This window comes from Dysidea avara, chromosome 5 (genome assembly GCF_963678975.1).
Source record: "Dysidea avara chromosome 5, odDysAvar1.4, whole genome shotgun sequence".
Lineage (NCBI taxonomy): Eukaryota > Metazoa > Porifera > Demospongiae > Dictyoceratida > Dysideidae > Dysidea > Dysidea avara.
The window spans coordinates 13,714,290-13,728,966 of record NC_089276.1 but is presented as its reverse complement, the minus strand read 5'-3'; the positions used below and the strand labels follow the sequence as shown (position 1 = coordinate 13,728,966).

The window sequence follows — 14,677 nt, the reverse complement described above, 5'->3', positions numbered from 1 at the left end:
AAGTTACCTTGTAGAGAGTTCAGCTACAAAGAAACCATTCTGTTTAGAACTCAGCTGCAAACAAATCACCTGTACAGAATTCAGCTACAAACAAATCACCCTGTAGAGAGGTCAGCTAGAAGAAATTACCTTGTACATAGTTCAGCTACAAAGAAACCACCAAGTAGAGAGTTCAGCTACAAAGAAATCACCCTGTAGAAAATTCAGCCACAAACAAATTGCCCTGTAGAAAGATCAGTTAGAAGAAGTTACCTTGTAGAGAGTTCAGATACAAAGAAACCATTCTGTTTAGAGCTCAGCTGCAAACAAATCACCTGTACAGAATTCAGCTACAAACAAATCACCCTGTAGAGAGATCAGCTAGAAGAAATTACTTTGTAGAGAGTTCAGCTACAAAGAAACCACCATGTAGAGAGTTCAGCTGCAAAGAAATCACCCTGTATAAAATTCTGCCACAAACAAATTGCCCTGTAGAAAGATCAGTTTGAAGAAGTTACCTTGTAGATATTTCAGCTACAAACAGATCTCCCTGAAGAGAGATCAGGTAGAAAAAATTACTTTGTAGAGAGTTCTACAAAGAAACCACCATGTAGAGAGTTCAGCTGCAAAGAAATCACCCTGTAGAAAATGCAGCCACAAACAAATTGCCCTGTAGAAAGATCAGTTAGAAGAAGTTACCTTTTAGAGAGTTCAGCTACAACGAAATCATTCTGTAAAGAGCTCAGCTGCAAACAAATCACCTGTACAGAATTCAGCTACAAACAAATCACCCTGTAGAGAGATCAGCTAGAAGAAATTACTTTGTAGAGAGTTCAGCTACAAAGAAACCACCAGTTCAGCTGCAAAGAAATCACCCTGCATAAAATTCTGCCACAAAAAAATTGCCCTGTAGAAAGATCAGTTAGAAGAAGTTACCTTTTAGAGAGTTCAGCTACAAAGAAACCACCCTGTAGAGAGATCAGCTAGAAGAAGTTACCTTGTAGATCGTTCAGCTACAAACAAATCACCCTGTAGAGAGATCAGCTAGAAGAAGTTACCTTGTAGAGAGTTCAGCTACAAAGAAACCACCCTGTAGAGAGATCAGCTAGAAGAAGTTACCTTGTAGATTGTTCAGCTACAAACAAATCACCCTGTAGAGAGATCAGCTAGAAGAAGTTACCTTGTAGAGAGTTCAGCTACAAAGAAATCACCATGTAGAGAGTTCAGCTGCAAAGAAATCACCCTGTATAAAATTCTGCCACAAACAAATTGCCCTGTAGAAAAATCAGTTAGAAGAAGTTACCTTGTAGAGAGTTCAGCTACAAAGAAACCATTTAGTAAAGAGCTCAGCTGCAAACAAATCACCTGTACAGAATTCAGCTACGAACAAATCACCCTGTAGAGAGATCAGCTAGAAGAAGTTACCTTGTAGATAATTCAGCTACAAACAAATCTCCCTGTAGAGAGATCAGCTAGAAGAAATTATGTTGTAGAGAGTTCAGCTACAAAGAAACCACCATGTAGAGACACAAACAAATTGCCCTGTAGAAAGATCAGTTAGAAGAAGTTACCTTTTAGAGAGTTCAGCTACAAAGAAACCATTCTGTAAAGAGCTCAGCTGCAAACAAATCACCTGTACAGAATTCAGCTACAAACAAATCACCCTGTAGAGAGATCAGCTAGAAGAAGTTACCTTGTAGATAGTTCAGCTACAAACAAATCTCCCTGTAGAGAGATCAGCTAGAAGAAATTACCTTGTAGAGAGTTCAGCTACAAAGAAACCACAATGTAGAGAGTTCAGCTGCAATGAAATCACCACTGCCGAAATTTCAAGGCAATAGCTCTTTCCAATCTGAAGTTATCAATTGTCAAAGTTGGCAAATTGGATGTGTGTGGAAGGCCCCTTTTCGCAAATCCGGTCACATATGTATTATTATATATATAATTTGTACATTTACTGATAAAATATTTAAAGTACATCTACTTCATCTTTTCTTCTTCCTGTAGTAAAGAAAAAAAACATAGGTTAAAAAGTCCCAAAGCTGGCCATAGGCCGGCTTTGGGGTATACAAATACTGAAATCTAATCCAAAACAGCCAAGCTGTAAAAAAAGTGTGCGGCCCTCAGAAAGGCTATGGTGAAAAAAGATGTGAAATCCAAGGTGGCGGCCAAGAAATGGCTGTGATGGTAGGTTAATGGTAAAAATTTTAATAACGACAATTCAGGTGAATTTTTGTGCCGCTTCACAAAATTTACCTGAATTGTCATTATTAAAATTTTTACCATTAACCTACCATCACAGCCATTTCTTGGCCGCCACCTTGGATTTCACATCTTTTTTCACCATAGCCTTTCTGAGGGCCGCACACTTTTTTTACAGCTTGGCTGTTTTGGATTAGATACATATTTGTACAAGAATGTGCTGATAAAACCTGTGACACTAGTGTCATGGGCAGAGTTAAATTTGTGGGCCTTTCTGACAGCATTTCAGATGAAATCAGGAGCTTATGAGCTGCTGACTTCCGTGGCTCATAAGCTCCTGGTTATATACAATCACTGGACAGCATGGACTAATCAAGGACTGGACTGGTGGACTTAGGTTTTTCTTTTTTTTAAAGTAAATATTCAACTGGTTGTAGCTACTGCCATATTAGAAGTAAAATATGCAGGTCTCCACCTGCATAATTAGCATTGCCTGTTCATCATAAGAATGTGTGCAATTAACATAACAACTTAGTTGAGCAGGTATATCATTTGCTAACCTTGAATAGCAATTGTCAGCTACACCACTACATTTGAATAAAAGAAAGAATTTTACAGTCAAATTAAATATTTGTCTCTCTCAGCATAATAAGTTTAATCGAAGGTTAAACAGTGTTAACTTGAAGGTGGCCATAGCAACAATAGTCTATGGGACTAAGGTTAAACACTATGTGGGCAAAGTGTCAGTAAACAACTAACAATAGGGTTAGCTTGATCACTATGCACTATGGTATGCATTAGAAGGTATCAACAACAGGTTTGAGGTGGTACCATATGTAGCAGCTAGCCTGTTCCAGATCATTCTATGCTATAGCAGGGCAGCATTAGCAGCAGTATCACTAATTGTTTGCAGTGCTGGATAAGTTTTATCCCACCCAAAGGTCCCTCCCCATCTCTTTCTTTCCACTAACTCATAATACTAAACTATGGCTAGTTGGTGCGACATGGATTGTGCTGTAGCATATCAGCTAGGAGGGACCATATAGGGAATCTGGTGTGGGTAAGTTGGCATACCACCAAATCAGTGTTGGGGAAAACGTGTTACGTAATAGTTATTACATTTTGTGATTTCAAGTAATATAACGCGCTACTATTCACATAGTCTAGTTTTACTTTCAAGGAACCCATTGTTCATTATATTAGTAACGAAAGTAACGTGTTATTATGTAACACATTACTATCACAGTTCGTTAGCTACGTGTAACGGACTAACGGTATTCATAACACATTACCAGGTCCATTACTAACCAATTAGTGTTACTCAACAGCTTAGTAGCTGCAATAATCTACTGTCCCGATCCCCTATAATAAAATTAGTTCACACCTCAGACAACTGGTCACGTGATTTGCCAGCAATATTTAGATATGGCTGAAGTGGTAAACTAATAATGAACATCTCTACACAGGTGCAAGAAGCCAGTAGTTATATTTACAGGAGTGTTTACTATATGCTAGCTCAGTAACTAACACGCAAGCCAGGTGTAGACAGGTGCGTGGTTAGAGCAAAAGTAAATGTAATATATTAAGTTACTTTTCATTTGGAGTAATATGTAACTGTAACTTATTACATGGCCCAAAAGTAAAGACTAGAGTAATATGTAATATATTACAAAGTAACTTTCCCAACACTGACCAAATGCACCACCAGAACCTTATCAACAGATGTTGGGGTACACATTTACCATGACCCAATCTTGGAGAGTCGTGTGATCTCACGTGACAAATTAAGGGTCAAGTCTCAAGGCTACAGTGCTCCAACCCATTCTCCCAATCTCAATGTCTTATTGTGTATGGTCATTGGTACCAGGGAACAAGTTATATCTACATTGTAACTCTTATCATGGGGTATCAATTTTACAGTACATGTTTATGTAGTATAGTAGTATGTAGTTAAGATGTAACAGTTAACTTGTCTTGCTATCCTATGCATGCGATGCATAGCTACAGCTGAGCGAAGTTGACAAATCTTGCACGGCCACACTGCTTACTTTTTAGTGAAGGAGAATGGTCTAACTACATGAGACTAGCATATTCTACATTCATGAAATAATAGCTTCAACCAGTTACTCAAATATTTAAAAAAGGAAAAGAAAAAACCCGAGTCCAGTAATCCAGTCCACCAGTTCATTCCACTAGTCCAGTCCAGTGATTGTATACAACCATGAAACCGTATAGTTTGAACATATGCAATACCATGAGCAAATATTTCACAAACAGTTATTAATGTGATTTGATTTGTTAAAATACCAAGTTATTGCTTCTATTACCATATAGCCTAAACATTTAATATTTCGAGGTTGAGCAATGTTGCTAAAAATTTTCATAGATTTGCAAACACTCCCAAAATGCATTAGACTATATGGAGGTCCAGATAAAATCTTTGCTGATAACCTCCAAAACCACTAAATCAGTGAAAATTTTCCCCCTCGAAATATTTAGGCTATATGGTACTACTCACTTTAAGAATAACTGGAAATATAATGATAATAAACAGAAATACAAGTAGAATGGTGAAACAACTTCACCATGTCCAGTGAAGTACAATTATCACCATTCGAATCATTACTAAGGTATTTAAATACTAGCACAAACAAGTGAACATCTAAGTGAATCAAATACTTGTTTCAGCTCTATTTCACAATGCTGTCTACCACTCCCATTATATACAACTCTTAATGCCTCTTCATTAAAACCAAGCAAGAGATGTGTGAACTAAACAGAAGGCACATGCATGGTACGAAATCTACCAAATGTTTCATAACAATCAATTTAAGAAGCAATCTATGCCATTAACTTCATTGTGGAATGGATGTTGACACAAACAAACAAGGACGTGCAGTAATCTAGCTATGTCATATACTGTAGCACAGACAACAACAAGAACATGGAAGTTTTTGAGATAACATTTTGGCCTTTTGCTTGTTAGTTTTTGTATTCAGTGAATTTTCTATGGAACTCTCATCCCATTAACAACTAAAGTCTATAGAGCTTACTTGGCTATGTCACTTATCAATCAACAGTTCTGCATTACTAGTAGAAGCATGCAAGATTGTATCCTCAATAAATGAAAGCTGAACTTCATGCAGTGTGGATGTACAGGTACCAATAGTAAACTCTCTGTAAAAAGAAACACCAAGGTAAAACCAAGCTCCCTCTATATGGTATAGATAGGTTTAACAAGAAGGTGTGGCACTATAATATATATATATATATATATATGTATTATTCTTCCATACTGTATACAAGCTGCAGCCAAGCTAGTGTCAGCTCTCTAGTGTCAGCTCAGCCAAACTAGTGTCAGCTCATGTGTCAATGTGCTGTCAAGTTGACACAATTCACATTTGTGACCCGCTGAGCAAAAACTAGCTATTTTCGCAAAATTTTGTTTTAAAAAATGTAGAGATAAACTGGGTAAAAGTACGCATGCTTCATAAAAAATTTATGCACGTTTCAATCGCTTTGGTGTGTACTGAAACAAAGCTCAAATCCATAAAACCTATACACTACCAGATTCTCCTGTTCATTGGGAGTAAGAAAATCTTTGTTTCATGTTTGTATGACGTATGGTACATTGAGTTATGGGCACTTACTTATATATGATGCGGTAGAAATAAAGTTTACCATCATCATTTAATTGCCTTCGTCTTTGTCCATAGAGGTGTACAGGGAAAACATTATACCTTGATCGATGAGCCAGTTCATTGTGAACAGACTGAATCAACCCCCATCTTCATAGCTTGTTTCAGTCATGAGTTATGATTGATTAAAGAAGCTCCTGTAATTTACTTGCTGTATTGTTGCTGCACAAATCAAGTTTATTCCTGTTACAACTGTATGGCACTATAACTTGAAGACTATTCATCATAAAACATTGGAACTTTGGCTATCCAGTCCTTTACTACTATAGATAACAGAGAATCAATAAGATTGAATTCGAGGAATGTGTGAAAATGGCCAGGTTTTACTCAGTGGGTAACACTTGTGCTATTTTTTGCAACTTAAAAAAGGAAGATGCATATGCTTTTATGCAGCTTTTTTGTGGTTGTGCCAGGAAAATAATGGTTGGAATCTCGGCTTGAATAGCTGTCAATCTTGTAAAGGAAATGCACCATCCACTCGCCTGCCTGCAAATATGCCTGAATCCAGGACAGGGAATAGTCTGGCACCGCCCACCCCTTCGCAAAAAGTAAGGGTCTGGTGAAATACAAATACTAAATCATTTCTACCACCCAGATTCGGCGGTAGCCAATTAATGCATGCCAATGACTTTCACACAGAAATCGCCTTGACAACACAATGCTCTTGTTCAAATTGAAGTGCAATCATTTGACGTAATAAGCATTACATGCGCTGTCTAATTGAATTCATTTTGAAATGATTTAGTGTATTTTACCAGACCCTTACTTTTTCTGCAAAGGGGCCGGGGTGGGTGGCACCAGACTAGACAGGGAAACAGAATATATTTGGAGTAGTCTTATTTCGTGCCCAAGTTTATTATTCATGTGAATGGCCAGTTTTAGTCCTCAAACTACCCACTTTTATTACCATATGATAGGTTAGTTGCTGTCGACATCGAATTTCTTTTTCCCTACAAAAATTGCCAGTAATTTTGCACACACGGCACATTTTTTTATCATCATACCTCTTCGCTAACCCAGCATCACTACGATTAAACACCGAGTTATGCACCTATCAATGTAATCCCCAACTACCACTGATACAGGCTGAGGTGGGGATTTGCATCACTGAAAATTACAATTCCCCACCTACTGCATGGGGAAGTACTGACGATGAATTTCTTTAGTGAAGACAAATCTCCACTATGTCGGGGAAATTTAGCGATCAATTCCTCCACCATCCCCGACTTTTCCCCACCCTCAGCCCATATCAGTGGTAGTCGGGCATTAATTACATTGATGATAGGCGCATTATATAGCTGCAACACTCACAATAGTCTCGCGTGGCCAGACCGCTTTTTTCCGTGTATTGGGTGGGGAAAAAAGGGTCTGGTGCAACTCCACTGAATAGCTGTTTACTTCTGAGCCGTCCCCAGACACTGGGGACGCTAATTGAATAACATTGGCCGCAAAGGAGGAGCCGATGACGTCAGTGAGTAAACTCGGGATCTGTTTATCCTTTAAACGAATCTTAATTTGCTCTGATGTCTCTTTTATAGCGTGTTGAAAGTTCATCCTCATCGTATAACAAGACTCACAACCGGAGCAGGAGTGTAGGAATACTTCACTGTTTTACTGACGTCATGGCACCTCCTTTGTGACCAATGTTAGCTATTCAATTAGCGTCCCCAGCGTCTGGGGACGGCTCAGAAGTGAACAGCTATTGGAGTTGCACCAGACCCTTTTTTCCCCACCCAATACACGGAAAAAAGCGGTCTGGCCACGCGAGACTACACTCACAATGAAGTCCAACTTCTGCAACTCACTTGCTAACGGTGAAGATTAGCACTACACACCTGTGTCAACACCTTTGAACCTCACTTCCCAGGGCATTTTCACTGTTGCTATAAGAAATTGGACAAGTTACCTCACTTTTTACTCTAAATAATGCTTGTCGTTTTCTTTATGGCAGTTGCTATTCGCACGGTCACGTACGATTAGCATAGAGCTATTCGTACGTGACCGTGCAAATAGTACAGAATCTCGCTCAGAGCTATTCGCACGGTTACTAAGAGAATGCAGATGCAGTTTGCATGTGTGTGCATATAGATCCTTTACTATATGGTGTACATCTTCGGGGTGTGTATATACGTGCATTCGGGAAGTATAGCTAATGGATACGGCACCAAATGTGATCGTGCGAGTCCTGTCACGGAAAAATCGGTCGGGCCGGACCAGTTTTGGAAGCTATAAGCGAGGGGTCCGCCACGCTTTAAATCTAACTTATCCGAGATTCAAATCTCTTGGAATCCCCATGCAATCTACAAGAATCTTCTCAAATCTCTGAATCTCTGTGAAATCTGCAAAATCCATTAAAATCCATGGAATCTTTAAAATCTTCCTAATCTTCGTGACAATCTTTAAAATCTCTCTGAAATCTTTGAATCTGAGACTACCACAATCAAATCTTAATCTTCTTGTTAGTAAATTTCAGTAAACATTTGGATATTTTACTCAAGCTCTTGCTTGTTAACACGTATTCTTGCGGCTGTCTTGCACCTAGGCCTGTTCGTCCACGTGTACTGTGCGATTATTGGGTTCTTGCAGTCTACGTATATTGCCAGAGATATAGCCAGTTGTTCCCGAGGTTGTTTCTTCTTCGCAACGCCTTTAGCTACTTGACGAACTCGTTGGGACAAGCTAGTTAGTGACCCTGACTCGGATCTTTGTTAGGTGAGTCTACATACTGAATTCACACCTGTGAAAAGAGTGAGCATGGTGTATGTACGGATTCATATTGCTCCTGACATAATAGCCAAGATAAAACTCCAATAGCTAACAGCTACATCTCTTTAGTGAGCTCTTTAGCTAAATCAGGAGTAGCTAGCACGTCTCGTCAATATTCACATTCTTGAAAATCATCATGCAGTAATTACAATCAACACATCTCAATCTCTATATTCTAGATATAGTATAGACCTCGATATAGACTAGCCAACATTCATGCAGCAAATGAAAAGTTTAGCTACACATGTGGGACCCCTGCTTTTAGTGATACGAGTAGTGATATTTGCTATGTAGTTTAATTTGTTATCCCACTCATATGGGACCTCAGCCGTGAAGGCTACTGAAAGCCTTTGTCAGTATAGGGAGTCAGAGACATGCTGGCAAGAAGAATACAGAGAAGACTAATAATCCCTGCTATGGCTCCATAACCATAGACACATGTCTTGATTGTATGTGGCTGTGGATCAAGTCACAACACGGTTGGCTGGAGTCTCTGAAATCTTAAGGTTTTGGTTACAAAGAATTTGCATGCTTTTGAATATTCCTGCACTGGTATCTTGTGCCAGCATCCCACAACATTAAGCTCAGGTATGAAAGCTTAGTCCAATTATAATTAGCTATGTAGCAACATGCACTATGTAATGTGTAAGCTTAACTCTATACCATGCCAGCAAGTAATGTGTCCAAATGATATCACACTCTTAGCTGAACAGATTTGAGCAGATTAAAATACTATCTCATCTATTATTGTTTAGTGAAAGATAACAGGAGATGGAGCAGCAACCTCAGGAACTATCCACTACCAGTTTGGAAGTTGATATACTTGCGCTGAATGCATGAATGCATCTGATACCATCTGATACCTTGAAATGCATGAACGCATCTGATACCTTCGCTTAGCTGAGTTTATGTACGTATGTATATACATACAATTTACAATACATGCACAAACTTTAACAAGCATGCTAGCTAATAATTTATATCTCAATGGGTCAATGTCCATATCACTTTGCTAACTCAGGTAGACAGTCTCAATGACAGTTGCACTATAAGTTATATTATATATAAGTGTGAAATCTATGTGTAAAATCTAATTGTGTGGTATCTTTGATATCATATTATTCCACATTTGCTGAAGTCAACTACACCATTGATATGCTGAAATTCCTGTACACAATTATCGAGACAATTATGCAGTCCAACTGTCAGCAGTTGCAAGAGATGTCTAAATAATGATATAGCTAAAATGTACTCAACTTGCATGGACATGGCAAAACAGATGATTTTAGACATATTATTTGATGCATACAGTACTATAATACAGCTATACATGTGCGGCATGAAAATCTAGGGCAAAGTAGTAGTTAATAATAGTATAATTAAGCTTTGCCAACTCTAGTGTGAGATTTACTGAGCTTATGTGCGCATGCAGGGCTATTTGATTTGACTGAATGCTTTAGCTACAGTGACCAGCACTGAAGTAGTTTGCTATGTCACTATCTTGGTTGCTCAGTACAAATGAAGTATGTACAACTCAAGATGTAGGCATTTTCTTATCACTACTGAGATCACTACAAGGAGAGCTAGCTCTTAGTCATGATTACTTACTATGTGAGGTAACTGTATAGATGCATTGGGAGCAGTTCCATTAGCTATAGGCTAACTTTCTACGTGTCAGCGGGCAAAGCCGCCAATTTAACTAGGCAAATTAGCCACATATACTAAGCTCTATTGCTGGTAGTATGCAGTATTGCAATAGCTAAAGAGTAGCCTCTTCAGTAGACTCGTACCTCGACTCATACTAGGCACAGAACACGGCTCCACAGCACTACAACATAGTATTTAAAAGTATTTCAAATCTTAACTGAAATCTTAAAATCTTTTCAAATCTCAGTCGAAATCTTGAATCTTTCTTAAGATTTCTCAAATCTCAAATCTAAGTACTGCGTTACGGACCCCTCGGCTATAAGTGGTCCGGCCGGACCAAATTTAGTCGACCAAAATTGGTCCGGCCGGACCGATCATATCAAGAAGTTTGCGGAAATTTGCTACGTTTTTGCTCCAGCCGCACCGATTTGTTCATTATAAAGTGGATAAATTCTATTGTACAGACACTTTATACTCACGTATCTTTTCACTCCAAATATGTATTTCAGATTCCCAAGTAGCATGAGAAAGAGCAATTCATGGTGAACAGAATGATACTAAATGAAGCTCGGTACACGAAAAACCCGCTCGTCATTTCGACAATACAGGAACACAATTGGTTTCAATACATTTCCTATGGGGCATTTTCACTATACTTATAGATTCGATCATATCTCGTGACATGTTTGGATTTTTCAGGATTCGCTGCTAGATTCTTGTAGCCTATTCTTGAGCGTTTCTAACAAGCCATAGTGAGCACTTCCAGCGTAAACTATGTTTCGTCAAAACGATGCCAAAGTCGGAGGTAAAATATGTGGGCGATTCTGAGCGAGATTAAAGCTGTGTTTTGGCACGGAATTCGTCGAGTTAGGTTTGACAAGCAACGCACAGCCAAGCTTTAACTATAAATAACTTCCCAGAAATAATCCAGTACTTTAAAACAATTTTATTAATGAAACACTGTATGTGTGCAAAAGTTCTAGTACACCAATACATCTGTCATGAACTGGCACTATGGAAGGATAGCTAATCTTTGACGCTCAGTGTAGTAGAGATGTCCCAAAACCTATATAATGAAAAATCAGCAACAATAAAGCCTTTAATCAATGAAATATAGCAAGTTGAATCAATTACAGTTGCTTAATTGCTTTGATCTTGATTGGACAAATCCCCTAATTAGTCATGGCAGCTGGCATGAAAGTTCCGTTTTTGAGCAAAACTTCTTCATATGTTTGGCGTTACAGTCCAAGGACACCCGTTCTCTCTGCTATGCACCACTCCCTGTACGGGTTGTGTACTTAAATAGCCGCATCGTTGTACGACGTGCAAGCATGTCTCTGAGTCTTAAAGACGACACACCTACCCAACTTGCAGTCACGCAGAAGTTCATAGCTAATCAGTTAGTCATAAGAGTTTATAAACTGATACGGTAAAACTAATACGTAGATTTACAAAATAATACACACTGTAAAGTTGCAGATTAAGTAAATCAATAGGAGTCAGTCTGAGTCAAAAACATCACCAAATGCATCCTCGCATCCCTTATAGTCACAAAACCACATTTCTCTAAGGCCACTCCAATTGGTAATTATGTTTCTGGTCCTTTGAAAATGAGTCCTAGGTGCGGGCGGGAGGAATTCAGCAACAAAGCAACAATGAAGTGACTGCTCAATTAGAGTACTTTTTGTGATTTACTAACTGTTCTATTAGAGTATATCGATCTGTACTATATGCACTATGTCCATTTATTGCAGGTTTTCACTGATAAAATACAAATTATGGTTAGATTTAGCATACTTGTTACAGCCCAATAGCTATTTGTTTCTGAAATCCAGGTTTTTCAAAAAGCTGATGCGGGCATTTTACCCATGTATCTCGTGTATTTCTGAAATTTAACATTCTCCAAAAAAGGATGCGGGCGGTTGACCAGAAACATAATTACCAATTGGAGTGGCCTAATAGTATTCATTCTCTTTGCCTCTTTCAAAGTGATGCCAACACAAGAGTAATGGTATAAATTGTCACAAATGTAGCACTTAATCATTGTTGTAGCTTCCTCAGCAGGTGGATGTTTTACATGTTCTATTGCACGTGGTAGCCTGCAGCAACAGTACACATTAAGCTGTTTGACTAACGGCTTTTTCTTTGCAGTGACTGTTGATGGAAATGGTGACAATTGACCATTCTCTAGACAACTTATAAGATGATTATGTAATTCTACAATCCCATGCAGCATACTGACAAGATGCTGGGTCTTTTCCATGACACAAATCAGTTAAAAAGGCGATTGCATATACACCACAATCAGTACTATTTCGTTGCACTTGTACCCTTTCTAAGTTTAACTCTATAGTGGACGTTTTGCATTGAGCGATGGAAGCAATCTGCTTTAATGTATTGTAACTTGGCTCCAAAAAAACACTATCATATACGTCCACTTCATGGTCTGAATTCATTTTAATTGTAATCCAGTGGTCTTCACCCATGTGTAAAATTTGAAAATAGGCGAATCCTGCAAATCCTGCCAACCAGTCAAACTTTGGAAATGATAGTTTTAGACCCAGTAAAGGTGTGGACAAGCCCTAGAAATCTTTGAATTTATCATACAGTAGCTGATTGATGGCATTAATGTGATCATCTCCAAGCTTCTCACCAGCTTTAATGTCATTAACCAAATGTTTAAATCTTTGAACCACATCATGTCTATAAGAAGGACCCTGGAGCATTTTTCTTTTCCGTCGCCTAGTCTGCTTTGTTGAATTCCCTTTGTGTTGCCCATTTTGTGATACTGATGTAACATCCTACAATAAACAAAGAAAAACATCATTATATACAAGCCCAATTTAACATATACAAGGCTACTATTATGCCAAATGCAGAATTTTACCTTAATTCCATTACTTTCATTGTTTCTCAATACATCAGTAGAACAAGTAGCATAGCATAACCGACAAAACCACTCTGCCTTTTTTGGGGCAACATTTAAGCCAGAACATTTAATATGGTACCACACCAGGCAAGATTCACATACAATTGATGGTGTCAATGATATGTCTTTGTGACAAACTCCACATTTCCACTGAGGATTCTTCTCTAACTCAGCTATCATGTCTGCTACCTTTACCCAAGCTGCTTTTGTAAAAATTGCTGAACTGATCATGACACCCAGTTGACATTTTCATCAAGCAGACTTAGAGAAAGTTGAGCATCGCTAATAATTTCTTTTTGTCCTATCTTTTAACCTGAAAGAGCTTTCTTTACCAGTTCATCAGGTAACATCCAGCTAAGTATTTGTTTATCCCGTTCCAGACAAGGTTTCTTTTAAAATGTTATTGGTTTCATGGTGCACTTTTTCTTTCTTGGCAATCCTATTACTGTTAAATCTGCACCTTTAGGTCTACCTCTCTTTTTGATTTTTGGTGGCAATTTTATTGAATTGAGATCCGTAATTTCATCATCACTGATAATTTGACAGTCAGTAGGATCAATGGATTTCTGCCAGTAAGTCCTCTTTGACATCACTATGATCACTGTTAAAATCAGCAGCCGCTGAATCATTTTTGTGACTGGGATTATCAGAGTCATTGCTGATGTGAACACAATTACTGGAATGCATCTTGACATGGCAATGATCATCGGAGTTCTTAATACAACTGTGATTATTGGAGTTATGCTTGGTGCAACTGAGATCATTGGGGTTCATCTTGACTCGACCGTGATCATCAGAGTCCTTTTTGACATGACGAAAACTACTGGAGTCTTTCTTGGCACAACTGTGATCATTGGGATTGACATGACTGTGACCATCAGATTCCTTCTTGACTACATGATGACAATTACTGGAGTCCTTTGTGACATGACTGTGATCAATAGAGCTCTTCTCAGCTTGACTGTGATCATTGAAATCCTTCTTAGCATGACTATGATCAGTGGGATTCATCTTGACATGACCGTGACCATCAGAATCCTTCTTAACATCTAGACGATAACTAGAGTCCTTCTTGACACAAGTGTGATTATCAGATTCCTTCTTAGCATGACTGTGATCATTTGGATTCATCTTGACACAACCGTGACTATCAGAGTCCTTCTTGACATCAACACGATTACTGGAGTCTTTCTTGACATGACTGTGATCCTTGGAATCCTCCTCAGCAGTCATATCAAGATGAACCCTGATGATTACAGTCACATGATCATCAGAGTCCTCCTTGACATCAACACAATTACTGGAGTCCTTCTTGGCATGACGATGGTTACTGGATTCCTTCTTGACATGGCTATGATCATTAGGGTTCACCTTGACTCGACCATGATCATCAGTGTCCTTCTTGACATCAACATGATTACTGGAGTCCTTCTTGGCATGATGACGGTTACTGGAT

At 38.6% G+C, this 14,677-nt stretch overlaps 1 protein-coding gene across 1 annotated transcript in view; it reads right to left on the bottom strand.

Moving 5' to 3' along the window:
- Positions 1-6,725: 6,725 nt before the first annotated feature.
- The window catches only part of LOC136256458 (putative cystathionine gamma-lyase 2), a 67,416-nt gene continuing 59,464 nt past the window's right edge, over positions 6,726-14,677 (bottom strand). The window contains exon 15 of the transcript XR_010701513.1: positions 6,726-6,735. The gene's annotated coding sequence lies outside the window, so the exon portion shown is untranslated. The remainder of the gene's footprint in view (positions 6,736-14,677) is intronic.